The following is a 26,438-nucleotide window of genomic DNA, read 5'->3' on the forward strand; positions in this document are numbered from 1 at the left end:
CCCGGGAAAATGAGGCAAAAGGTGGGAAAAGGAATGCAGAAGTTCTCTCCTCTCTGCATCCTTGATTTCGCTAGTGAAGTAGAAGCCGCGTGACGCGTCGCGGAACGCTTGAAAATACGCCAGCGACGCCTCTGGCGATGCTTTTTCCTCTTCCGCGCTGCTTCGCGCCAAGTGGCGAGGAAACGAATGGCGGAGAAGAAACGCTCTCACGGGGAGATTTTTAATTGGAAAATCGAGCTGGTGCTTCGTTCTGCTGCGTGACACTCTTTCGGTGTTTCGCAGGCGAAACTTGATACCTGAGATGATATAAAAATGGGGCTGAGTTGGTTTAATGTTAGTGTACATCTCGTACGCTTAATCGTAGACAGGCCGAGTGTCGAGCGATTACGTAGGAGATCGAGATGGAGCTTGCTGAACCTATCTGTTTTAAGAGGACCTATATCAATGATTTTGAATATCCGAAATATGAATGCAATGTTTCCATTAACCTTATTAGATTCTTTGTAAATAATTGTTGGAAAATTCTGGAGATAGGAAAAGTATCTTATTTAAAACATTTTCTAAATAGTGAGTTCGATACACCCCTAGGTTTTCTAGGGTTAAGGCACGACCGACTCTATTTAAGTTTCCATATCTTTAGCAAAAATGAAAATAATTTTCCAGAAAATTGAATTCGAGTTCAGACGCAGGTGACTACCTTCCTCAATATTCTTCACGCGATAAATTTTAATTACACTCAACAATTACCAGCAGCTGAGCCCTGATTTTCTATTCTAACTTGTTCTGAAAACTGTTCGACACGCACCCGCGTCAACCGACGAAGATTCCTGTCGTGTCGCGATTTTATCGATCCCAGCTGAAGAAAAAAAGCCTTAACCACCTAGGGGAACAGTGGACGACCGTGTTCCGGTGGTTAAGCAGAAATGCAGGAATAATCATCAGCCTGGTTCCTCCGACTCGCGATCGACCGTCGAGCTGACGAGTTAAAATTAAGGAGACTCACGCGACCTCAGCACAGCCGTGATATCGCGCGCCTCCAGGTTCGCATTATCGAATTAAAGTGCGAACCAACTCGGGTCTACCATTGTACGACCGGGAAAAATCGCCTGGGCTCGCGTGCTGGGAACGAGAGTCGTTGTTAATTGTAATACGAGTCACGTTTTCGCTTCACTGCCGTTTCTTCCTTTGGCAATTTTACTTGATTTATGAGCGGGACTCGGCAATTGATAAGAACTGTGTAATTTTCGAGGGTTATTTTGAGGAGCTCGTAGTATTGGGAGGTGAAAGAGCCAACAAGTGTGGTGGATAATGTAGTGACAGAGGAATTCGCGATGGTGAGATCTCTGGGCTGGGTTTCAACTGTACAGGTTTCTGTTTGTGGAACTGCTGTACTTGCGAGAGGTGATGATAAAATAGGAATAGAGGACATGGTAGTGATAAGGGGGTGAGTTTTTGTGCTTATTCTTGGGATGAGAGAATGGTTATTAATGGTACAGGGTGTGGTAAAACAGGTGGTGCAAGCTGGAAGATGATTATATTTTAGGAAAGCATAACATGGAAAAGGTAGAATGAAACTTTTAGCACAGTTATTAAAGTTAGTACAAAATGCGGTAGAATTTAATGTACAAGACTGTACCTACTGTAAACTGTAGGTCTTCTACACCCCTTGAAAGCCTGAACCTATAACTAACATCCAAAATGGTCTCAAAATGAAACAGGATTTTAATTAAAATATTTTATTCTACATTTTCCATCTATTTTTCTTTGTAGAATTATGAATTTTCTACTTTTCCAGTTATTCTGAAATACCTTGTACTTTTCTCTATCTCCATTCTCCTCTTACTTCTTCTAAATTCTCAGTTCTTAACTCTCATGAAAATAATGTATCCACTTTCGCTAAAATTAATTTATTCCAAAGTCTCTTAAAACTATTTCTAACCTTCCATTCACGCAAAAATTTCAATCGACGATTAATCCCTTCCCACAGAAAACACAGTATTTCCAGCGACGAAAAAGGCCAATAATTGTTTTAGTAACTCAACCGTAGAAAACGAAGAAAAGAGCCAAAGCAAACATTATCACAAGCCCTGGCAAAATCCTCAATTAACCGCTACCATGCTATCAAATCCTTCGGTCGTCGCGGGAGCAAAGTACACCGTTCTGAGTAAAAGCAACGAATCGATCAACCACCCATCCACTGAATCGCAGGGGCACACGAAACTGGGATCCATGGAGCGCTCACGCGACCGCTGGCTAGGGGTTGGAGAACCCGTGTCACAACGAGGTCACTCAAGTGACGTGTTATTGAATTAAATCCCCATCCGCGGTGAATTTTTCTCTGGGGCACAGTCGCATGTGAGCACGAGCATCGCGGGACAAATGGCAGTGGGAATCCGATGGGGTGTCGGGTGGCAACGTTTCAAATCACGTAAGGGTGTAAAATGCGACGTATCGTGTCCATCGCGCGACAGGGGTATAATGGCGAGCGATTAATACGATATTAATCCGAGGTTTCGTGACTGATTCGAGCGCCTGCATCGCGGGACACGTATCGATCGACACTTTGTCTTTGCACTCGTACCTGGCGCGCCACTCGTGCGTGGTAAGAAATTCAGGAGCCATTATCGACTAGTTAGAGCAACACCCCTATGTGTACGTACGGAATATCGACGAAGGAATTAACGAAACGCCGAGTAGAGTAGACAGGGAGGAGAACTATCGATGTGGAACTGGCAATTGGTTTGTGTTTGGAACATGTTAGGCAGTTCGAGGAATTGATTTAAGGGTAGATGTTTGGCTGGGAGGGAGAGTAGAGTGGAAGCACTGGCAGAGGTAAATCTGTATGACACGGTGGAGGACACTTGAGATGAAGTAGTATCTGAAGGGTGGGTGGAAGGGAGCTATGCAGTATTCGTGATCTGAGGGTGAAGAAGGGAATTTCACTGTAATTGATTCGTAGATTGTGAGACAGTAACCGAAGTATCACGTGGGTATTACAGAACTCTGGAGATGTATCAAAGATCCTAAGGTTGCAATGGGTTTGAGTGCTCAAGATGTTGAGGGTGCTTGGGTTCTACTAAACTTCTGAGATTTCAATATGAGACTCTCGTAGTATTTGAGCTTGATTCCTAGAGTTCTCAGAATTGCTACGTCCTCTAGGCGTCCTTGAAACCTTTGAGGTTCGGGTAGACTCTTGGTACCCTTAGGATTACTAGCCTCGAAGGTCTTTGAAATTCTGCTCCAGTCCTAAAATTTCCAAGACTTAGCAGGTTTCTACGGACCCTTGAGAACCTCCAGGTAATGTTGGACTTCTAGGATTTCCATGCACATAGGAACCTCTGGACTTCGAAGATAATCAAAATTCTGTTAGAATTTCAGGATTTCTAGGGCCAGTGGAGCCTCTGTAGGTATCTGAGATTCTCGAGACTCGGTTCGCCAATCTTTAAGGTCAACAAAAGTCGTGCTTTCGGTTCTCGAGATATCTAATATTATATTTCCTGGAACTCTGGTTGCGAATATCAGATCCTAGACCTGCAGAGTTTATAATACTCCCATCACTGTCAACTTCCACTTACTAGTCAATAATTAAATTTAGAGTACATCCCCCTTCACGTACACAAGAAACGAGCTATTTCATTTCAGAGAACAAAATTTTCATAATGTGTCTATATGAGATCATCCTACATAATGCACGCTAATAATAATTTAAATTCAATCATTGGCTAATACAAAGAGTCCATTCGCAGCGCATACGACGAAATTAATGATATAATTAATTAAACGCTTGCGAAATGCTTCAATCCAAATGGGAAAACAATATCGATATCGTACACCGTTAATTAACAGTAACGGACATTCAGTTCTCATGGATGGGACGATAAAAAGCGTACAGTCGTTAAATAGATGCTTCAATTAGAGGTTCATACGCACGATCGTCGTTCATCAACGAATCCGGTATTAAACGTGACAGGAGAAAACAACGATGGCAATTACGCACAGAGAAATCTGCTCGGCGATTCACGAGTTAGCTGGCGCTGGACTGGGTCGACAAAAAAAATCAATTACCCCGTTTTCGTCCCTGTTAATTGGCAGAAGGATTGACATTCAATGGATGACAGGGAAAGGGGTCGTTTTGAGTGGACTGAGTGAAAGGGATTTTTCAACAAAACTAGTCTCAATTATTGGATTAAAGGAGGGAGCAGTGAAAAAAATATTACTCGCTGTAGTGTTAGGATTTGTTACTAGTAATGGGTTTCTGAAGGCTTAAAATAAACGTTTCTGTGGTTCGTGTATTGTTGATTGATGTTGAATTCATAATCACTGTAGGTAAAGAATTAGAATATTGAAACTCACTTTGCTAGTGGCTTTAAATGGAAAAAGTAAGAAACTATTTTGTGAAGTTCCTCCCTTTGCAATTCTTCTAAGTCTCTTCTAAAACTCTTGCTTTCTTTAAGATTTAGTGTTACACTTTTCTCTGTACATTCTAGCATATACTAGATCACAGCTCTTGGCAAGTTGCTGATTAAGTTATTAAATTATTAAACAAGTTGCTCACTTCTTTAACATAGTTGCGTTACTCTTGCTAAAGCAAATTATAATTTATGTCTAAAAGTTCTCTCATCATCGTCATTTTGTTATGCCAACAGTACATCTCGACCCCCAAAGGGGAGCTCCTAATTAGACAGTAGCGTAGCCAGAAAAGTTGAATCTTGATGGATATCGACAAACGAGAAGCAGAACCATGTTCCACAACCCAGCAGCACAATAATTCTAATTGTAACCTAAAAACTACAATTCAGATATAAAACTTCAACCCTCGAAAACCTCAAATGCCATCCGCTTCCCAAACTCGAACTTCCAGCCCCAAAAAGTCACCCACAAATCACTCATAATTTACTCTCGACTCTCAGCGCAAGCAGAGTCTGCTCTCAGCCTCGAATCAGTGCGTAAATCGACAAGCCAGCCCCAGAGTCGATTGTCCACGCATAAGAACCCCCAGGGTGTCCCATAAAAAACCCTTATCAGTTCCCGCAGCATAGTTTCAATGGCATCGTTAATGCTCCGCGTGACCACTGAAAACGCTTAGAGGGAATGGGTGGCAATGGAGATCGATCATTTGCCTCGAGTATGCAAATCCGTGGGGATCGTTAAGTTTCGAGTCGCCGCGTCGTAACACCCGATGTTTATTTAATACGATTGAGGGGGACGATAGCCGCGGGTGCTCAGAGTTTTCATCCATCACGCGTTTCTTTCGGTGTTATTAAGAACACAGATGCAGCTCAGGGATAAGCAGAGAAAGGAAAGAGAAGAGAGAGAGAGAGAGAGAGAGAGAGAGAGAGAGAGAGAGAGAGAGAGAGAAAGTGGTACTCAGAAAGTGCAGACCGGTTATTACATCATTACGCGTGATATATAGCGGTCGGGGGTGGCGCGGTATTAATCACGCCCGCCAGAGATAAATTTCGATGCAATCGGGACGTGTGCACGCGTGTATATGCAGCGTACGCCCTTGACGATAACCAGCCTGAAAATACGGCGCTCGCGTTTCGTTAATTTATTTTCAACCCTGGACCCCGCCGCATTAAGGGCAGAGCGGGGGGATGGAGGGGACACGGTTTCAAGCGTCCCGCGACACGTTTTAACGACGACAAAGTAATTGTAATGTTTCTTCTACTTCCGCCTAAGCCAACCCCTCTGGGAATGCTAGGGATTCTCGCGGTCCTCGGCGTTGCGTTCGTCTTCCGCGCGCATTTTTGGGCAAATTCTTTGAACGCTGAATATATTGTTGTTGCAAAGTGGCTCGACGGGGGATCCAGGGCTTGTGAGGAAGAAAAATTGTGGAAATATGCGGAGGGGAATTTGGAATAGACTTTTTAGGGGGTGAGATTGTATTTGTTCTAAGTTTTTGTCGTTTGAAGTGACTGCGTGAGGAATGAGTGCGTTTAGGCGAGTTGGGTGTGGGGCATGCGTATTTCCCTTATTGGCCGAATTGTTAAGTATTAGTACCTAGTTACTTAGTGCTACTTGATGAATCCTGCTAAAAGAAAATTCTAAACCTTGCACATCTCTTGCCCTTATACCGTCTCACTGACAACTTTTGAGCTTTCAATAGTACACTATTGTACATAAGTATGTGAACACTTCCTCACCATTGGAAACACAAAATACACTTCAAGTAGAATTTTCTAATGCAATTGACAGATCTTATCTCTGTTGTACTATAACTATTGTTTAGGGCTGACAAATATGGATAAGAATATCTGATATCAGGTAGTACACATAAAACAGTCTACTTCGTGCCTATCCATTATGCAAAAGTACTCACATGCCACTGCTCACATACCCAAATGCTCCAGCATAATAGCATATATCGTACTGTCTAAAAAAGTAATTACTCCAAAATATAAGTCTCCCTTACTCACTTAAATCACAGAATGACTTTTGTTTGCTTACGAGCAGTAAAACTCCCCCTCATCCGTCAGACTTCCACGAGCCTTAATCACCGTTCTCAGAGGCTACTAGAACTCAGATAACCGCGTCTATTAAAGCAACGTTCACGGATCATCCCGTTTCATTGAAGGGGACGCGATAATTACTCAGCCGACGGACGATCGGAATCCCATTCATTATCAGCGCCGATTCCTCTGCATAAAGGGCGCCCCGAATGGTCCGTAACAATGAAACTTTTAAAACACGAGCAGAGTCCTCGGCGACGGTCTACGTTGTAATTACTTCGCTCGATAAATGTTTTCAGAAGCAAGGGTGGAAAAGCTCGCCCCTTCCTCGTGGATCCACGCCCCTGCCCCACCACGCGTGTTATTTTTAAAGCCACTTGTACCACCGCCAACCCCCTCCCCCCGTCCATGTTCCCTCTTCCCCCCTTCGTCCCCGTCTGCACAGCTACATCGAGCACCTTTTAACGACACGCCGCTCGCGAGCAGGCTTTCATGAATTATACATTCCGTTTACCTTACCGCTTCGTATAATTCACCGACGTTAAATGCTCGCACGCATATAAACTTTATCGCCGCCGAGAGCGCGTATTCCTTCCTTCCGCGACCAGATGTTTTACCGCCACGAACATCGTCCCCTCGTCTCGAGAATCGTTCCCGCTGTTGCGTCGCCCGAGGACTAGCTGCAGTCACCGCGACGTCTCTGCCCGTCGCGACGACGACTCAAACGAACGTGATTACACGCTCCATTGGACATTGTAATCCGGTCGGGCAGCGCTCCTCGCGGAAGTGGGGCGACCTTTGAGGATCATTCAGCGCAGACACGGTCCACGATCTCGGCTTTGTATCTTGTTACAAGGGGAAACGCGTTTAACGGGGAGATCAGAAGCTCCTCTTGCAGTTCCTGCTCGTCCTGCTCGTCGCTTTTTCGCGTCGGTTTTTCAACTGTGCTGCTCGACAGGATCGCATGGAATTAAAAGTAGTCACTGTCTGAGCGTAGTCAGACAGGACATTTTGAGTTCTGCAGCTCCTGCGTGGCCTTTTGATCGTTTGAAAGGTTCCTGCGAGCGTTTCGTTTGGCTTTGAGATTCTTGCTTCCTGATTGGGTTTGATGGTATTGTTAAGTGAGTGTGGAGTGTTACAGAGATGTGGTACAATGTTTTCTGGATTTGTTTGGGAGAAGTGATTGGAGTTATATTTATGTTTGAACTCTGGAGATATTTTGCTTCTTCTAAAATAGATGTACACAGTTTTATATTTAATTCTGAATATTGATCGCAGTATTTCGATTCCTTACGTGTAGATTTATTTTTCATGAATTTCTAGATTACCTAGTACGTTACCTAATACATTACTAGTACGTTACTTAAAGCTCTAGATTCACTAAGACCCCAAAAGGATTTATTTAATTTCCCTTCACAGTCTCCTTGAAAAATTAAATTAAATTCTATTTAAGATGTCTGAACAAGAATACCTTGCCCCAGTTTCTTATTTCAATGCATCATAAAATCTATAATTCCCGCAAATATCTTACATACTAAATCCTCCTGCCTCCCCTCACAAATATCTCGAATGCAACCACAGGGAGCGGCAAATCATTAAAAGAAGAGAAAGAGTGCTTTTTATTTCTCCTCAGAGATTTGGTCACCCTTGACAGAAATAAACGCTTGGATCCTTTCCTGCTGTCTTCCTCCAGGAATCTCTCTTGATCCTGTCCCTTCTTTTTTCCCTGCCAGGGCCCTCACAAATTCCCAGACGAAGAGAAAAGCTCTTCCCCGGACTGCTGGTAACAGACACTAAGTATGCAGATGAAAAATACACCACTTTCCACTGGTCTTCGCCATTTTCTCACGTCTCTGACCTGAACCAGACGAATCACTGTCTGACGCAACAAACGAGCCTCACATTATTTTTATGGGACGCCCGCGTATTTCCCCGGGGATGTCGGGTCCCCGTTATCTTTGCTATTTTTTCCCCTGCTCGCGCGTCTTTCGACGTTCCGCGAACCTCCGCCGCATTCCACCGTTTTATGCGTCCAGCATTCCTGCGGTTTCGCTCGTTTTGCTTCCATTCTGAGCCTTCCTTTTCGCTGGCCGCACTTGAAACCGTGGATTCTGTTAATCGGAAGTTTCTGCCTCTGTTTCGGAACTCTTAACAATGGAGTTTATGCATATTATGGGGAACGTGCAGAGAAACAAATTTTGTTATTGGTTTAAGCTTTTAAACCTTTTTTCGTTTATCTGCTGTGATTCATATACGAAATTTATTTAATTATTTGAATTTTTGAATATTTGAATATTTGAATATTTGAATATTTGAATATTTGAATATTTGAATATTTGAATATTTGAATATTTGAATATTTGAATATTTGAATATTTGAATATTTGAATATTTGAATATTTGAATATTTGAATATTTGAATATTTGAATATTTGAATATTTGAATATTTGAATATTTGAATATTTGAATATTTGAATATTTGAATATTTGAATATTTGAATATTTGAATATTTGAATATTTGAATATTTGAATATTTGAATATTTGAATATTTGAATATTTGAATATTTGAATATTTGAATATTTGAATATTTGAATATTTGAATATTTGAAAATTCGAATATTTGAATTTCTGAATATTTGAAAATTCGAACATGCGGGTATTTAAACATATGTGAAATTCTAAAAAAGTTCTCCTGATTAAGACAAAATAGATCTTCTTTTAATAGAGCCACAGAATTAATTTATGTACCTCATAATTTTGCTAAACAGCCTCTGTACAGTTATAACCTCTCATGCAACGAATATATTCTAGTTTCGAAATGATATGCAAAAGAGGTCTACAATTTGTATAGATTCCACCTTCGTTTAATACCTCCCTAAGGAATTCTACGATTCTATTCTACAATTCTGACTTAAATCCTTGCTATGGAAATCTGGAAAGCGAAGGAAAGAACTGGGAACTGCTTAAGCCAACGTTAAATATTCATCTTTAAAAAAGTCTGGATTTGAAGGTAGTCGAATTATCCAATCGATCTCTCCAATCGTAACTCAATTATTTGCCACCATTATAAAGTATTTAATTCCCAATGGCAATCGACTCTCTTGAAATCCTGTAATTGCACTCCTTGAAACGAGGATCAACCCAGCAGGTAGATAAATAATCCGCAAGTCGATCAATTACATCTGGCTTCGCCAAAGGTGTTTTGCTGGCGGGACGCGCGATAAATCGATCGGAATGACGATAAAAGTCCGCACAGAACGAGCAGAAATTCGTCTTAAACGAAACGATTTAATGTCTGTGAAGAGTAATGGTACGAACGATCTTTTCTGCCAATAATCTTTGAGGTCCCTAATTCTGGCAAAATTAAAGACTGTTATATATTAGGTTGTCTGCATGTTCATAGAGTTTCATGATATCTTAAGCCCATTTTTTTTCCTTTTTTGGTAAGAATTATACCTATGTATTGGAATCAAGATAAGAACTGTATTTGTATTAATTTTTTGTGCAGTTGTGGATTAAAATAAATAATACTTAAATATATTTCACGGTGAACCTCGTTCTAAAAAACGTTATAAACTTTGCGAAGAATCTAATAGATTTCCAGAAACCGTGGAACTTGTTCGACTAACTCCATGAAACCTAAACTAGCATAACGAGAGTAGCAACAACGCTGTCGCGGTAATGCGCGCACGTTTCTCTTCCAATTACGCGCGTTTGCACGCGACGCGTTTGCATCGCGACACATTTCACTGCGTGACGAAGAATCTGGCCTCTGCGCAAGACGTTCGGAACTGAGAACATTCTAAGTCGAGGAAGAGAAGATTTTCTCACTGAAGTCATAAACTCAAATAATTATACATAATTAAGATCAATTTTTAAATCACATGGAAGTAAACTATCATGTACAGTATTTTCACTGAAGTCATCAATTGCAAGTTGAAGGAAACTCCCACACAAAATATAATTTTACCAGAAATTTTGCATTTAAAAAGAGTTATTTTTACATCTCAACAAAATCATTCTTCAGCTTCTCGTATGTCATTAGAAATTGTTTTTTTCTTATTTTGAATCATTATTTTCTTATTTAACTGTGTTGGTCTTGTAGGGTCAATTAAATTTAAGGAGCTATTAAAATAATATTAAAAGAAATCGACTTTCTTAAGTTTCTGGACCAGAATACTCCCTTAAATTGCAATCGAATTGGAATATATACACCTATCACACTTATACATGCTCGAGTGCATGACCTGTTCAAGATCGATGCTTGCATCTCAAACAGCGAGTCGATCCCTATTCGAGACACTTATCATTCATGGTCCCACGCGCAGCGCTATTATTGCCTCCATTATACTAAATCGTGTTTAACGTATGCATTCCGGCACGTTATACCGTAACTTCGTAGAATCATAGGAAGTTGTAAATCTGAGCTAGGTCAATGTCGCGATAATATACCATTGGATGTTCTACGTCAAATTAATGTCGTGCAAGCAGTTCGATTAGAGGGTTGGAATAGCGCGACCCCTGTGACGTGAACACCAGAGATCAGATGAGCCGATTCGATACAATATTCAGACGGAGATTCCATGGAGGCAACCTGACATCTCAGGAAATATTAGTAACTCCCTTGAGTCCCTATGAATATGCAAAACAGAAAACATACAATATCACCTTGTCATAAGAAATTACTTAGGGTAAACTCCAGCTTTACTTAGGTACACTGTCAAACTTCTGTATATTTAACTAATTACTAAAGTGAGGTGTAACTGTATGAATAAACTTTAAAAACGTGGCTGTATAAAACAGTCATTAATAGTCAGTTCTGAGACTGTGTCAGTTATGAGAAAATATTGAAGGGTTTGTAACGCTGAAATTCCTGGTCTTTTTTCTGACAGCTAGCCAGCTTCATAATTACGATAATTAGTTTGGAAAATCTCTGAGTTGAAAATTTTCCAGACAGTCTGTAGTCCAGGAATTTCTAGGATCGTGAGAGAATTTTTGTTGAAATTGTAATACTTCATTGAAATGGTATGACAAGGATAACGGTGACGAAGAATTTTACAGATTTTACAAATTTTACAAATTCTTTAAATTTAACATCGCTAGCAAGGAACTGTGCGAATATCTGTCGGATATTTCGGAAAATTTTCAACAAATTTGAGTCAGTCTACGCGATGGTAATACAGGTAACGTGGGTTCCTGAAATTTCGTTGCGATTTCCGAATAACATTCCAAATTAAAAGTTTCATGATTCCATCAAGAAAGTTCTCCTAAAATCGATACTGTCGTATTGGAAAGGCGCGATGGCACGCAGTTTCGCGGATTTTCGAAATCCAGGGCTTTTTAGCTATCAATGGAATTGCTTGAATGGAAATTGAGCTCGATAAAACCTCCCACCTTTTCGAAGGAGAATTGTTTTTGAAGACTTACGACAGACTACCATTCTCAGAACATTAGTATAGACGCTTGGTAATTCTAGAGTATAGTTCTACAGAATTTATTTCTTAGTGCTTAGAAATTTAAACGAATATAGAAAATTTCGAGATTATGGAAAATTAAAAATGTTTAATGTCCTATAATTAGAGAATGCTTAATTTTCAAATGTCGAAAATTTGGAGATCTAAGAATTTGAACATTTGAAAAATTCAGAAATCTGAAAATTTGGAGATTTAAAAATGTGACAATTTAAAAATTCAAACATTCATAGATACACGAGTTTCAAAGTTGGAAGAATCTAAAAATCTGAAAATTTGAAGAATTTAAAAATTCGAAAAATTAAAAATTTGAAGATTTGAAAGTTTGAAAATTTGAAAATTCAAAAATTTGTGTTTTCACATTGCTTACATTCAAGAATAAAAGCCTCTTCAGTTGTTAATAATTCCATAGGCCTTACTAAGGCTCCACGCTGATCAAAAGGAAATGCAAACAAGATCTATGCAGATGATTACTATAATCCTGATTTTTGGTTGAAAAATAGCGCAGGTGGCACAGGCGCACCTGCCTGCTGCTGTCGTGTCTGAATCAGATAAGGTCGTAATTGGTCTTTATCGGGCACGGACGCACGCTCGTCCATCTCAACGTGTTCTCAGGTCGACGTGCAAGTTTACCCCTGTTTAACCCTTTCGCTCTCTTACGCAGCGACCGTTTATGGCATCGGGCGTGCTCTAACCCCCGGTGGGTCAGAGTTACGTTAATTAGCATAGATAATAGAGCGCGCCAGAGTTGCACGCGTGCAGCCGTGACTTGTGCCATGCTTTCGCCACGGGATCCAAAACTGCAGGAGGTCGAGATAAGTGGAGACGGTCTGTATACGGTCAGACGGATAAGTAGATCGAGACTTGTTGGATGCGACGTTCCAAACGATCAATCAGCGAAATTCTGGTGTCGTGTATCCTTTAATTAATAGAGTATTATAATAGACAAAATGAACAATTTTTAACAGTTTTAGTTTTATAAACTCTAGCAATATTTTCTGATCATCCTAACAGAATGTTTATGATTAAATTAATACCATTTACAGTATAATTCTTATTATGAAATTAATAAGATATTTGAAATTTTGATCTGCAAAATTTGTATTATGAATAAAACAATTTTACAAATCTCCAATTATAATTTTTAATTATACCGAAGTTAATTTATAGGAATCAAATTAAATTTTAAGCTCCAGTATATATGCAGTAATTATCGACAATTATGAAGCATAAAGAATTTCCATATAACTCTCTATACCCACCCACGCGTTTCGTGTTAAATTCATTGTAACACTGTGAAGCGAGGACTGGATAATGCTATTAGTGACATTAAAGCTATTACCGATTCCACCTGATTACGTTCGATTATATTTGTTGCATTAACATAAACACAATTACAAATATTGCGTATTATAGAATAATGTATGGTAGCTAATTTTCACGCAGATCTGACAATGCTGTGTTATTCTACAAACCGGCATTGTTCCTCTATCGACGATATCTCATGGATTGATAAACTTTATCCCTCTGCCAATATTTCTTCATCTAGTCTTAATTGCAGCGCGCCAAATGCTGCCGACATGTTTTGTCGCTGGGATCGCTTTCGGCCTCGTTTTTGAGTTGGTTAGAGATAAGTGGAACGAGGACGCCAGTGGTCAGCCGAGTAGATAAGCGACCAGAGATAGTCGAAAATCGATTGCATATCTAAACTGAGGCGAGCGTGGCTCTTTTGCTGTCTCAGCAGAACCACAAGCTAACCTGAAAGAAGAGTAATTACGCTCACGAAAGTCAGACCAGTTAGCAGCTTTCCGCGCAGCTATTCAAATAGAATTACCTTAAAATGATTATTCGAATGGTAAATTGTTTCACTATGACCAAAAATGATTCTCTTATTTTCTTTACCATTAAATTTCCGGTAATTATAACACAAATTTAATTAGATCAGTTTTCGACTAAAGCTCATTATAATTTCGCAATAAACTACCCGTATTTTATCTCATTTATTATTTCTGCATAAATGCGGATATATTTTTATTCAATATTGAATTCTTTTATCTCGTGTTTAAAGTAATGTAACCCATGTTTAATTGTCGATCCTCGTTCCATAATACGCATACCAAATTTCAGGAAAAGCCTCAGCTCGAGCGATTTGGTAATCACAAAAAGGGAATAATTATTTTGGTGGCTCGATGCGTTTCATTTCCACCGTTTTTATTCCAGCCTCGTTCGGATTGTTGGAGCTCGTGGGCCGCCATCTTATGGAATTAAATTGTTGTTAATAATGCGGGAACGCGCGCGTGCATGCGTTATTCAAAGCGGTTTACACGCTCGTGTACACGTTTAATATCAATGAAACGAGAGCCGTGCCTGTGCAATATCATTACTCGCGGAATGTTAAATGAAAATCGAATGGGATTTTTGAAACGAACAAAGCCGACCGCGCGGATCATGTGCAAATAGCTCGAATACGGTTTGCAAAGTGACACCCTGGCTAACGGGCACAATGAATGGTGGCACGCACTTCGCAAATAATTACTTCCTATATATAATAATTTGCTCTTTTACGTCGATAGAGTCGGCAACGAGTCGTTAATGCACTTGCCCCGGGATAACAATTTTGTTAATTTTGCAGAACGTGTCGTAAACTAATTTCAGCAAACTCGTTTATTGATTAATGGTAATATTTGTGTTTATTTCGGCTTTACAAGCTTATTTCTTGGTGATGAATATTTAGAACATTTGGGGGGAAAAGGATCATTAATTTTGGGTTAAATATTGTCCATGTTTGAGCTGCTGTAGCTTCGTGAAAAAAAATCGCAGAGAAGTGAGACTAAGCTCATTTTAAAGGGAGAAGTCTCTACTTTGACATCTCTGAATTGAATTTTCCCGAACGCCCCTCTTTACTAGGTTACAGGGCGAGAAACAGAGGGGGTGAGTTTTTCTCTGAATATCTTTGAACTTCAAACGTCCATGCAGGGCTTAATAAATTATTTTTGCGATTCCTTTTGAAGTGAAGTTATAGGCGGAAGTCTCCCCTTTCAAATGAGACCTTATTGAGTGATCTACGATTTTTTTTCGATGAGTTATCACGCTCTGAATAAAGTGGTACTTAAGGTACACTTTGAATAAACTGGTACCAAAGGTATACTTCTTCTAAGTGTGATAACTCAGCGAATAAAAATCGTAGATCAATCAGGAAGGTCTCGTCCGAAAGGATACGATTCCAGTTTTAATTTCCCTGAAAAAAAGATGACGTAAAAAATTTATTAAGTACCTGAGAGTCACCTGAATTCGGAAAACATTCGAGAAAAAACTACCTTCTGTTTCTCGGTGTACCACAAAGTGGAAAATGATTTTCGGAAAAGTTCAATCCAAAGGCATAAAAGTAGAGGCTTTGCCCTTTAAAATGAGTCTAGGCTCGATCTTCTGCGATTTTTCTTCACGAAGTTACAACAGCTCTATCTTTCACACTCTATTTCTCATATTTTCCATATATCTAAATACTGCATGCACTCTGTAACATTATATATATTCAAAATTTCTATAAACGCATAAAAATCCACAGTCTACTCATCCCCAAGAAACTTAATCTTTCCTTCTTCCTCCAAAACTCATCGTTTCGCCCCCAGCACCATCGATTACAAGACACCCTGCATTTACATCTCCCCCACCCACAAACGGTCGCCCGAAGGTAGCGACGTCTTGGTGAACTTAAAAGCTATCGATTTATTCAGAGCGCGTCTTCATTTACCCTGAAGTGAGCCGAGCCCCTGGCTCGAAACATTCGACGGCGAGGCGAGCCGCGTCGCATAATTCGCCGGAGTGAAAGGTGGGAAAACGAGCGACCCAGAGCCACGAGCGCATCCCCGCGGGCGAGCTCGCTGGGATCGAGGTGCGTCGTCGCGTCGTTATGCCTCTGAAGAGATGGCACGACCTGGAAGAGCCCTCGGCTGCTGGAGACACGGTCAGCCTCGCGAGCGAATGGTATCTGTGTCTAGGAGGCCTCGAAGCGGCCGCGAGAGGAAATGAAATGGGCTAGAATACTGGCGACGACGGTGGCTCGTTGGTAGGGCGTGTGGAAGCGGTGCTGGGGACGCCTTAACTTTGTTTCGGGTATTATGATGGGTTTCGGAAGCTGTGCTTCTGAGGGCAGCCTAATGCATTGCTGGGGTGGGGTGACTTGTCATGGAGGTAGCGGCTGTTTTTAAAGGAGAGATGCTTTGGAGAGTTTAAGTGGGGGATGGAGGATTCTGAGAGGATAGTGTGCGAGCTTTCTATGGTAAGAAGCTGTGATAAAGAAGAGAATATGTGTGGGATTTGGGAAACAGGAGGAGGAAATAGTGTTGACTACTTATTTCAGTAGGAGAATCATAAATAGTTAGCTACTTAGGTTTGGCTGGAGAAATATCGCGAACTATGAGGAAGTGGTATTTACTTAAGAATTGGATAAATGTGGTATCTCAGTTTTCAAGATTCTAGGAAATAGAAAATGAATTTTTTAGAATTTTATGAAACTAAGAATGAACTTTTTGGATCCCTTCTCTCCCACACCAGGAGTCATTGAATAAAATATTTTCTGTTTAGAAAATATGTACAGGGTGTTCGGTTATAGGTGACAGAAATTGTAAGATGTGATGAGGCTTCGTTAATTATTTATAAGCAATCAAAAATTTCATAAAATCCGCCTATGAAAAAATCGCAGTTACACTGAATGTAACCACAACTAGGGCATGTAATGTAAGGAATACATGAACCACGAATGATTGATATTGCAGTAAGAGTATACATGCCCGTGTGTATTAAAAACGATACAGTGAGCACGAAACAAAAACCTAATTGATGTAGCACCATAAAGTCGATGTATTTTTGCAACACGCTGACGATTATACCAAAATCCGATTACCCTGTTTGCCAGCTTAAACGATGTCGCGACGAGAAGGAGGGAAAAAGTACGAGGCGAAAGAGGAAGGTGGAAAAGCCGCTGATGTTACAAGAGCCTCGTAATTAAGCCCCGCGATAATTGCGCTTTTAATGCCTCTTCCCCCGCGCCTGGCCCAACCATTCCTTTTCTGTAACAGTGTTAGGATCAGGCGAATAGAGCCGACACGAACCAGAGTGAGAACGAAATCCATTGTTTCCATCGAATGAGGTGAGAATTGATTAGTGATTTGATCCGTTAATGACTTCATCAGGTAGAGCGAGTTTTTGATCAATCAATGGAAAGGTTGGACATGGGTGATCTACTTACGCTTAATGGAACAAAATCTGGTCAATAGATGACTGATCTATAGAAGACTTGAATAATGTTAGAAAAACTCGTATGTATGAAGGATTAAAACTGATACATTTTATAGGATGCTTAGTTTTACTAACTTATTGGTCATTAATTTGAGCTTGTCAAAGTGATTCTAATTTTCAATAAACTGAGTTCTTAAGAATCATTTTATGAATCTCGGAAAGACTTCTTTGATCCAGTAGATTGTAGTACAATTTTCTTTGATGTAATATTAATACATAGTTTTACACTAAAATTCAATTCAATTTAGTAGAATAAAGTGCACTAAATTTTATTAGTATTCTCAGTGATATAGATAAGACTATAATTAATTAATGACTATGAGTAAATTACTAGTTTAGTAGACACTAATACAGTATATTTTTCGATACTTATTCTACTAGAAAAAACGTGTGTTGAGATGTGAAATATAAACTCGACATCAGATCTAAAAAATTATTTCATCTCTGTATCACAAAATCCCAATATGATCACAGATCCAGTACCATCAATACGAGTCCATATTTATCCGTAATCAAAAGCATACTTTAAAATTGTACGTGTCAGATCTATCTAAAATCCGATTATATCCACACTCCTAATCCTTCCAAGCCAGTCGGGAGTGCAGGTTGTAACATCCAATCTTCTCAACAAACAAGAAAAATCATACGGATCAAACGGATTTGTCAAACATCCTTTGCATTTTTATTCCGATCTTGATCTCTCCAATTTCGTTGAATTCACCACGCAATTTTCCTCGCATACTCAATCTATGAACTCAGTTTTACATCACTGTGCTCTTGAACAATCTTAATTTTATAAAATATACAGAACATATTCTACCTTAATAAAATTACTCAGAATAAGATCAATCTAATTTTTCAGTCTTCATAATTTTTCAGAGCCTTATAAAAAAATAACCTGATAGAAACTTCTTTCAAAAACTTCACAAATTCTCCTGAGCAAAAAATGAATCATAACCCTGTAAAATGTTAAGAAAACCTGGCATAAAAAAATTCGTTTCCCATCATTTCACCCTAGAATTCCAAAAATAACGTCGATCTTTCGGCTTACAGTCTGCACACGTAAACATGAGATCGCGTTCGAATAATTCCAGGGGCATGCCTTATCGAGGAGGACGTAGCATGTCGTCCTTTCGATCCTCGCACACGCATCTGATTCAATCCAATGCCTTTACTACCAGTCGAGCTCTGGTCGAACGGCCCATATCCGCTTACAACCATAGAAACGTCCGACTGACAGGCGAAACCAACTCGTTGATCACGAGAGTCACAGTCTCCCTCGATCTCATTTATGCTGATCCACGTCCTCGTTTATTGGTCAATCCCTTGCTTGTGAAAACCATTCGTTCTAAGCTACTGAGCATTTAAAACGTCCAGTGACAGAAAATTGACAAGGACTGCAGTAAATATTTAAAATGGTGTCCATTGGCTTCGAGACATTTTCGAGCATGGGAAAACTTTTGTACAGTCAATCGTTATCTAAGGAATGGTATTGCAAGCATATAAAATTCTTTCCTTAATATTTTCTGGTGTGATAGCATGATTTTTTCATTGAAGATTATTTATAGATCATTGTAACAAGCGAAGTCTCAAACTCGAAATTGTTATTCTTAATTTTCATCTTATTTTGGTGTCTAGAATCACCTCTTGAAGTTATGCCATGCTATACAGAAACACCCTGTGTAGTATTGGAGAATGAGATTAATGACTCGTATCGACGAATGAATCAGCAGTCGTGGTCGACAACTGGGATAGAAAACGAAAAGAGTACGTTTGTATAGTTGAAGAGGGATAATTTGTAATAACGTGTCGAAGTTTCCCTGAAAGTTACACGAATCGTAAGCTACGACCCAGTTTCCGTTCAGTCAGCCTCAGGTCGCTTGGTTCCCGCGTGGAAACGTGTCAGCCATCGAGCTCCCGCGATGTCGGCAAGTTTGAAATTTATTTTTCCACTTCGATCGTTAATAATCCTGATTCGACGAACCGATAACGTGGCTGACAATGCTGGGAGAAATATAAACCGTCGAGAGATACGTTGTGATGCTTTTTAAGGAAACTAAGACAATTTATTTAAAATGGATTTCATTTCTTGAGTTGTGGAAGTGAAAGAATTTTAAGAAAAATACTCGACCTAAATTACTCCTCTAATAAATAGATATTATTAATCTGGACTCTTCACTTAACTTTGATTTAATTATATATTATATTACAGTATCATTTTGATATTAATTTGTTGCAAATCGACACACTTTTCTACTAAAATGTCACTTCTACAAATTTTCAAATTTTCTTTCAATTTATCCAACAGTTTCAACTGCTCTGAATTTTAGTCTACATTCTACACTGAATAATAGTCTTCCAGCGAAGCTCGTCAACTTTTCTTATTAATTATCAGCGAAGACCATTAGTCCCAGTAAACTAGCAAAAAGTGTGAGCAGACTATACGCACCAGCTGCGAATGTAGATTAATGAGCTCCACCGCGACAGGATGGTCAGATGTTCGACAAAGTGGATCAAAAGAGCGTCGAATTCTTATTTCGACTAACCCACCGCCATTGTTCCCTATCAAAGTCCAGTTGGTCTGTTCGCTGATCCGACAATGCCTGACTCTGTTCTCAAAGTTTGCCTAATGAGGCTCATTTGACACGGCTCGAGTGTACCAACCGTACAACCGACCCCTCGATCCCATTATTCCCTCTTCTTGAGCCAACCCCCCTTCAACCTCCTGACCGTTATCCCTCGGTGTTCTCCTACACCACTGCGCTGACCAACCTACTCGCCGATAATGACCTACTAATTGGCAATCATCGGCACGTAAGCTGGAAACCTGATCATTGATCGTTTCGTCATCGTCTTACACGTTTCAGGGAAGAGGTGGGCACTTTGCTCGGAAAAGTGAGGGAGAACTTTTGAGAGTTGTACTGAGTTAGGTAAAAGTAATCTTTTATAACTGGAAAATTAATTGATAGATGTGAAAGTATTGAAGAAGTTAATGGGAAATATGCTGATGATGGGTAGGATTAAGTATCCTATGTTACTTAATTTTATTGAAGAAAAAAGAAATGATACCGTATATCACGAGTCAAGTGACACACTGATACTGATGTCACCTTTGTTATTATCTATCACTGAAGTGAATATGTTCATGTTATGGATCAGTGTCCTCGAATCAGAAGTCTTAATGACTTAATCTCGAATGTGGTCAAATGTTTAGAAAGTAATAGGATCTCGAATATGTTCAGACATTTAAGAAGTAGTATAACCTCAAATATGGTCAGGCAATTTAGAAGCAGTATAGACATTTCTGAAGTAGTATAATCTTGTATATGGTCAGACGATCTAGAAGTATTACAACCTAAAATATAGCCAGACGTTTCAGAAGTAGTATCACCTCGAATATGATCAGACGCTCTCGAAGTAGTTTAATCTTGAATATTATCAAGCACTCTAGAAATAATATGACGTCGAATATGGTCAAACGCTACGGAAGTAATATAACCTCGAATGTAGCCAGACTCTCTAGAATTAGTATAATCTCGAACTTGGTCAAACGCCCTAGAAGTGGTATAATCTCGAATATAGTCAGACGGTCTAGAGGCAGTATAACCTCAGTTATAGATAAACCTCTAATAAGTAAAAGGCACATGTCTTCATTTGCAAACAGGAAGTAGTAAGACGTCGAATATGAGTAGACACTCAGGAAGTAGTACAACCTCGAATACTGGCAGACACTTAGAAAGTAATATACCCTCTTCTATAAACATCCAATAAATACATAGTTTTCTGCGAACAGAGAGTAGTATTTGGCTTACTTATAAGACGAGCTAATACAAGTCAACTTAATAACGATAAACTTGAAGGCGAACATGAGTACCTACATCCGTGGCTAGATGGCAAAGCGACTTATGTCACATTTTCAAGAAATTCGAGTTAAGACTTTAACTGAGACCTCGAATATAGAATTTATACTTTCAGAAAGAGGCAAGGACTTTAAAAGAATTTTCACATGTAAATATGAGGATTCAAGAAGACAGAACTCGATAAGACAATGTGGAAATTGAAAACTTTAAATGTCAATATCTTGAAAATAAAAACATATGACTTACGTAAATCTGCCTTACAACCACAGAAATAGTTTCTCCATCTAACCTCGACTCTCTTCTCGTAAACCCAATCCTTACCAACAGAAGACGAGAGTATTTGCTGTTACTCCTCAAAGTAAGCTCAACTTTCTCTAACTTTCCCCAAATTCTGCAAGATTACAAAATAAATTACACCTCCGCCGAGCCATAAACGTGTTCATTGAGGGAACGCAGACGATAAAGCGACTATATGGCACGACGACGCCATCGACAGTTGACAGACGTTTCGACGAGCATTAACGAAGAGGCGAGCAACGGTAGAGAAGTAATGCGGCGACCACCGATAATAAATTATCCGTGAGCGGTAAGCGGTGGACTGCGACGGTCAGGTGCACCGACAAAAACCAACAAAATGGATTATTAATTACGATATCACGTCGACGGTCTCGCGGGAGTAGGGGTGGAACGAGAGGGTGGCCTTTCTGTGGGAGGAACCTGCACGAGTTTTTCTCCTGTCGAGTGGCCAGACCCGAGTAGAATTGGACCAGCACGGTCTCGAATGAATGATGGTTGAATTAACTACTTAAAATCAGGCGAGAGACGCGACATGCAAATGGAAAGGAATAATCCTTTTCTAATTGTTTATGCGAATGAGTGGGTAACTGGTGGAGGTAGAGGGTGGATACCATAAGAAAATTCTCTCATTTTTTTAGATTTGTGGATGCTACTAATTTTTTAGATACTTATTTTGAAATTTCAATATTACAAATTGTTTTAGCAAGAATAGAGAACGATTTCAGCTTTCCTTAAATTTGCAAAGTTAGTTAATGATTTTCTCTGATTCTAAGAATTTGAATTGTCAGTGACGAGATAGATTCCTGACAGTGTATAAGTTGAACGCTGCTATTCTTAACAATACCTTCCCTCGGTCGAATCGATCATTCAATTTTCCAGTACCGAGCAAGCAGTACTCGTGCAAGATTGGCTCGTCGATTCGATTGACCTGGCTTTTCGAATTCATTCCACACGCGACTAACTGATACCCGATGTTATTTCGTTCGTTGAGTGGTGGCTCTATAGTTCTATACAGGATCTTAATCTTCTATTGGATGGCGAATGAACAAATGAGATAGTCGAAAAAGAGATTTTGAAAATTGTATACATGTTGTATACTATCGCCAGTCTCCACTGTTCTGAAAAGTATATCGTATACTGAAATTATCTTGTTTCTCTTTTATTAGAGAATGATTGTTTATTAACAATGGTAAAAGTTCTTCTTGGATCTTCGAAATTTGAAACGAGGAAATTTATTCAAGATAATCGCGGTACTTTTAAAAGTTGCCTCGTTTCCACTGCACCTATATACTTTCCATTAACAGGGAATTATCCTGCAACATTCTTCGCAATTCATTTCACAAACCTAGTAACTAAATTTCCAGTCGCAAAAGGTCTTCTTTCGCGATATTACCGCTAAAGTAACAAACGCTGGAGGAATTTTTAATTCCAGGTTAATTTAACTTTCAAATTGACCCTGTCGGAATTTCTTTTTAAAAGCGATCACGCTAACTTTTCTCATTTACATTCAAAAATATTTCCGCTGCAAATATTGCACCTTTGGGCGAGCAAAGATCGTGTATCAGACATTTTCGACAATGACCGATGGCGATAGGTGATGAGTGTTTGAAAGAAAACCCAAATTAGGTAATCATTTATAACGATGAACAAAGAAATACTGATACACGTTTTTATGTACTTTGCACTTTTTTCTAAATTTAAATGTTCTGCAAATGCATAAAAATCCGCAATTTAATCGTTCTCAAATCCTCAATAAATTAACAAACATAAATAATCGTAGTCTGAGAAATTTAACAGTATTAACAGTAATACCCCAAAATGTTTAAGACAGATTTGAATCCATCGTTCCTCGAGGAGACTCGTTCTTCCAAAGGAAGTAATTCGAAGAATCGCTGCAGAAGCCAAGATCGAGTCTCACCGATCCCCAATTCGTTAGATCGGTCCTCGTTGCATTAGGAAAATTCGTTCCATTAGGAAGATTGCGGCGTGGGAGGGAGGAGGAAATCGAGTGGCGAGGTCCAACGACGGAGAGAGATAGCCGACCGCTAATTGCGTTTGTCATACCGATAATTAATAATGCATCGATCGCCATGGGCGCGTGGACGAGTAGCGAGCGGCGAATTAAATGCGTTAACGACGATAATCGGGTTGCGGTGAATGCCAAATCGAAAATACACTGGGACGGGGAGTTATTGAATGCAAACGAGGCCGCGATCCATCATCCGGCTGAGCTGTCTGGCTTTCGACGCTCGTGTTTGCGGCTATTTATCGCCGCTGCTGTTGATCGTTTTCCGAAGAAGAACCGAGACAATCGCTCTTGCTCGTAATACCAAGATAGATGCGGTTTGGAACTTTGGTATCTTTCTTAAGGGTGAAACGATTTCGTGAAAGTGGGGCATTAGCTAAATGATAGGAAATTGATGTAACAAAGGTTGCTGAGTAATGGTTTGCGATTCTGTGATCATATCGTCTGAAGCTCACAGTCTTTTTAGTTGTGACATGAAAATTAATTGCTTAAGAGAGGAGTGTGAGTTTTGTGATTAGAATAATTTAAGTATCGGTTATTGCGTCCCACACATATTAGTGAATTTTTTGGTGGGAACTTGATTTTTTGAAAAGAAGATATAAGTTAAGTGGTGAGGAATCTTGTTTATGAATTATGAATAGCAAAAATACTCAATATGGCGATCTCATGAATGTGAAGCATGGTGAAGATGTTTCTGTCCGAGAGCTAGCGCCTGAATGCACCTAGATCATGAAGTTCCCCACCTCATTTAATCCTTATTTATTATTTTCTGTAATAAATCACTTTAGTAAGTTTTAAAAAAGAAACTCCCGCTAATAAAACCTTCAATATTCATACCTCTTCAACCTCCTAAATATCAAATTTTCTCATCACTACCAAAACAATTCTCCCTCAGCATTGCAGCCCTCATTTAAAAGCCAATACCAAGCCCCGTTCCCGCAACCCCAAAAAAAGCCTCGGAAAAATATTCCCGCCTCGACAACGTTCTCACTGAATTATAAAGAACCGCTTCAAAATGTCATTAAAAATTCACGCGTTCTTTCCATAGTTCACGAAAATTCGCGAGTTCTATCGAAGCGATCGTAGCTCGCGTGCACCTGTTCCATTGTCCCTCGGTCGAATGGCGAGAAGAATACGGTTGATGAAATGCAGCGAGTAATTGCAACGTAGCAGAGACGATGGCGAAGTCGGGTGAATGGTGGACGGTTTGATTTGCAGAAGGGAGCACGCCGGAAGGGGCCACCCAAACAATGATAGGGAAAGCAGTTCTGATACTGTGCGCTGGCTTGACGATATCCCAGTGCTGCTACGTTTTCCCAAAAGGTACTTCACCGATGCATAACGAGCGGAACGACGTCCCTCGACCCCTCCATACTCTATTCTCGGTCAACGAGACTCGATTTGTAGCCAAGGGAACGCGTAACGAGGTCCAACGAAGAAAGACGGAAGGCCTCGAGAGCCCCGCTGCGAAATAAAATATTCGAAATTAATTTTGCGTCGCCCTCTGCGATGAGACAAAGGCCATAACGATGGGATATGCTCTCGGGGACTGTGGGTCGGTTTTCAGAATCAATACACGAGGGAGGGGAACCTGTCGAGGCTCATTGTCTGGAGAAAAGACCACTGGATGTAATATTTCTTACACTCTTCATTATTTTATAGACACACGGAAATGTGATGTACAATCAGTGCTCTACAAATTTAATTTTTAATTTTAATAAGTTGGTGGAACTGATCTTACACAAATAGCCCTAAAAAAACTAGATCGAAACACAGAAATATTCCTTCTATATCTTCCTTTCATCTAAGCATGTAATTGATTACTAAGAATAAACGAGAGTATAGTCGCTACCAAAAACATTAAATTCCAGTAGCTAAAGAAAAGCACATACAAAGCATATACAATTTTAATTCAATTTAAAAAAAAAACAACTCCATATACATTTCCAAAAACCATAATCCCAATAAAATCCAAAAATTCTTATTAAATACATAGCCTGATCTCAAGTGCTCTCCACTAAACCCACCAACCCTTCATAATTAAAACTGCAAACTGCAATAACAATCTCCACTCTCTCAATTTTCGTCTTATTTTCTCCCATAAAATCGTCCCTCAAATGTCCTCTCACCTCCCTTGGAGCACGCTACACGTGACGCAGATAGTTATCAGTTTAAAATCGATCCATCTCGTAGAGCAAGATTGATCTCTGATTTCACGTGTACACACCTGCCGTCACCGCCATCAAAGAGGAACGCAGTATCAACGTTAAACGAGGGTTGGAGGGGGGGCGAACGTTTTAATTGGGTTTACCGTTCTATATTCCTTCGCGGCGTTTCCATTAAAAATTTTCAGCGGCTTAGCCCGCCGCTGAATATTCGTCGGGGGTTTTTATCTGTTTAAATCCCGGGGAAGAAAGGAAGAAGGCCGCGACGCGGTCACGCGCCACGGAAAACTGTATTTTATCGCTGCAGGGGCTGGATCCCCCTCTAGACGATACTTTATTCATCGCGAATCGCGCGGATTTAATTTCACGCCGCTTTACGGCGCGCACCCGTGTTTACGGTTTGTAATTACGTTTGATGCTGGAGCGACCGTGACGCCGCGGGAGGCGGAGGAAATTATCGATTAAAACGGACGCCCTGGCTCGATCCTTTTTCGCCATGTAATTATTCCTAATAAGACAGGGAAAATGATTTCCTTCGTTTAAGACCCTAAATTGCTTTGAATTTTAATGTTTTTGGGATAGCCTGCGGCGAAACTCTTGGAAAGTTAATACTAGGTGGATTTTACTTATACTAGTTATAGAAATGAATTCAGGGTTCTAGGATGGTTACAGAATTATTTACGAGTTATTGCAGATAAACATTACAGAAAATTTTAATGAGCAGAATTGAAATTGAAATTCAGAGAAACAGTGGGTAATTGATACTTGGTCTTGTGAGAATACTTTATTTAAGGAATAGGAATATTTCTTCACCTTCCACTGACGAGAGAACTCTTTGAACTATGCATCGAGTTTTTTGTTCAAT

The 26,438-nt window shown here is 39.9% G+C and overlaps 1 protein-coding gene across 1 annotated transcript in view; it reads left to right on the forward strand.

The window, feature by feature from the left end:
• Nucleotides 1-26,438, forward strand: part of LOC143179802 (agrin) — a 399,531-nt gene that overhangs the window by 332,419 nt on the left and 40,674 nt on the right. The gene's annotated exons all lie outside the window — the stretch shown is intronic.

Source organism: Calliopsis andreniformis, chromosome 1 (genome assembly GCF_051401765.1).
Source record: "Calliopsis andreniformis isolate RMS-2024a chromosome 1, iyCalAndr_principal, whole genome shotgun sequence".
In the NCBI taxonomy this organism is placed as follows: Eukaryota; Metazoa; Arthropoda; class Insecta; order Hymenoptera; family Andrenidae; genus Calliopsis; species Calliopsis andreniformis.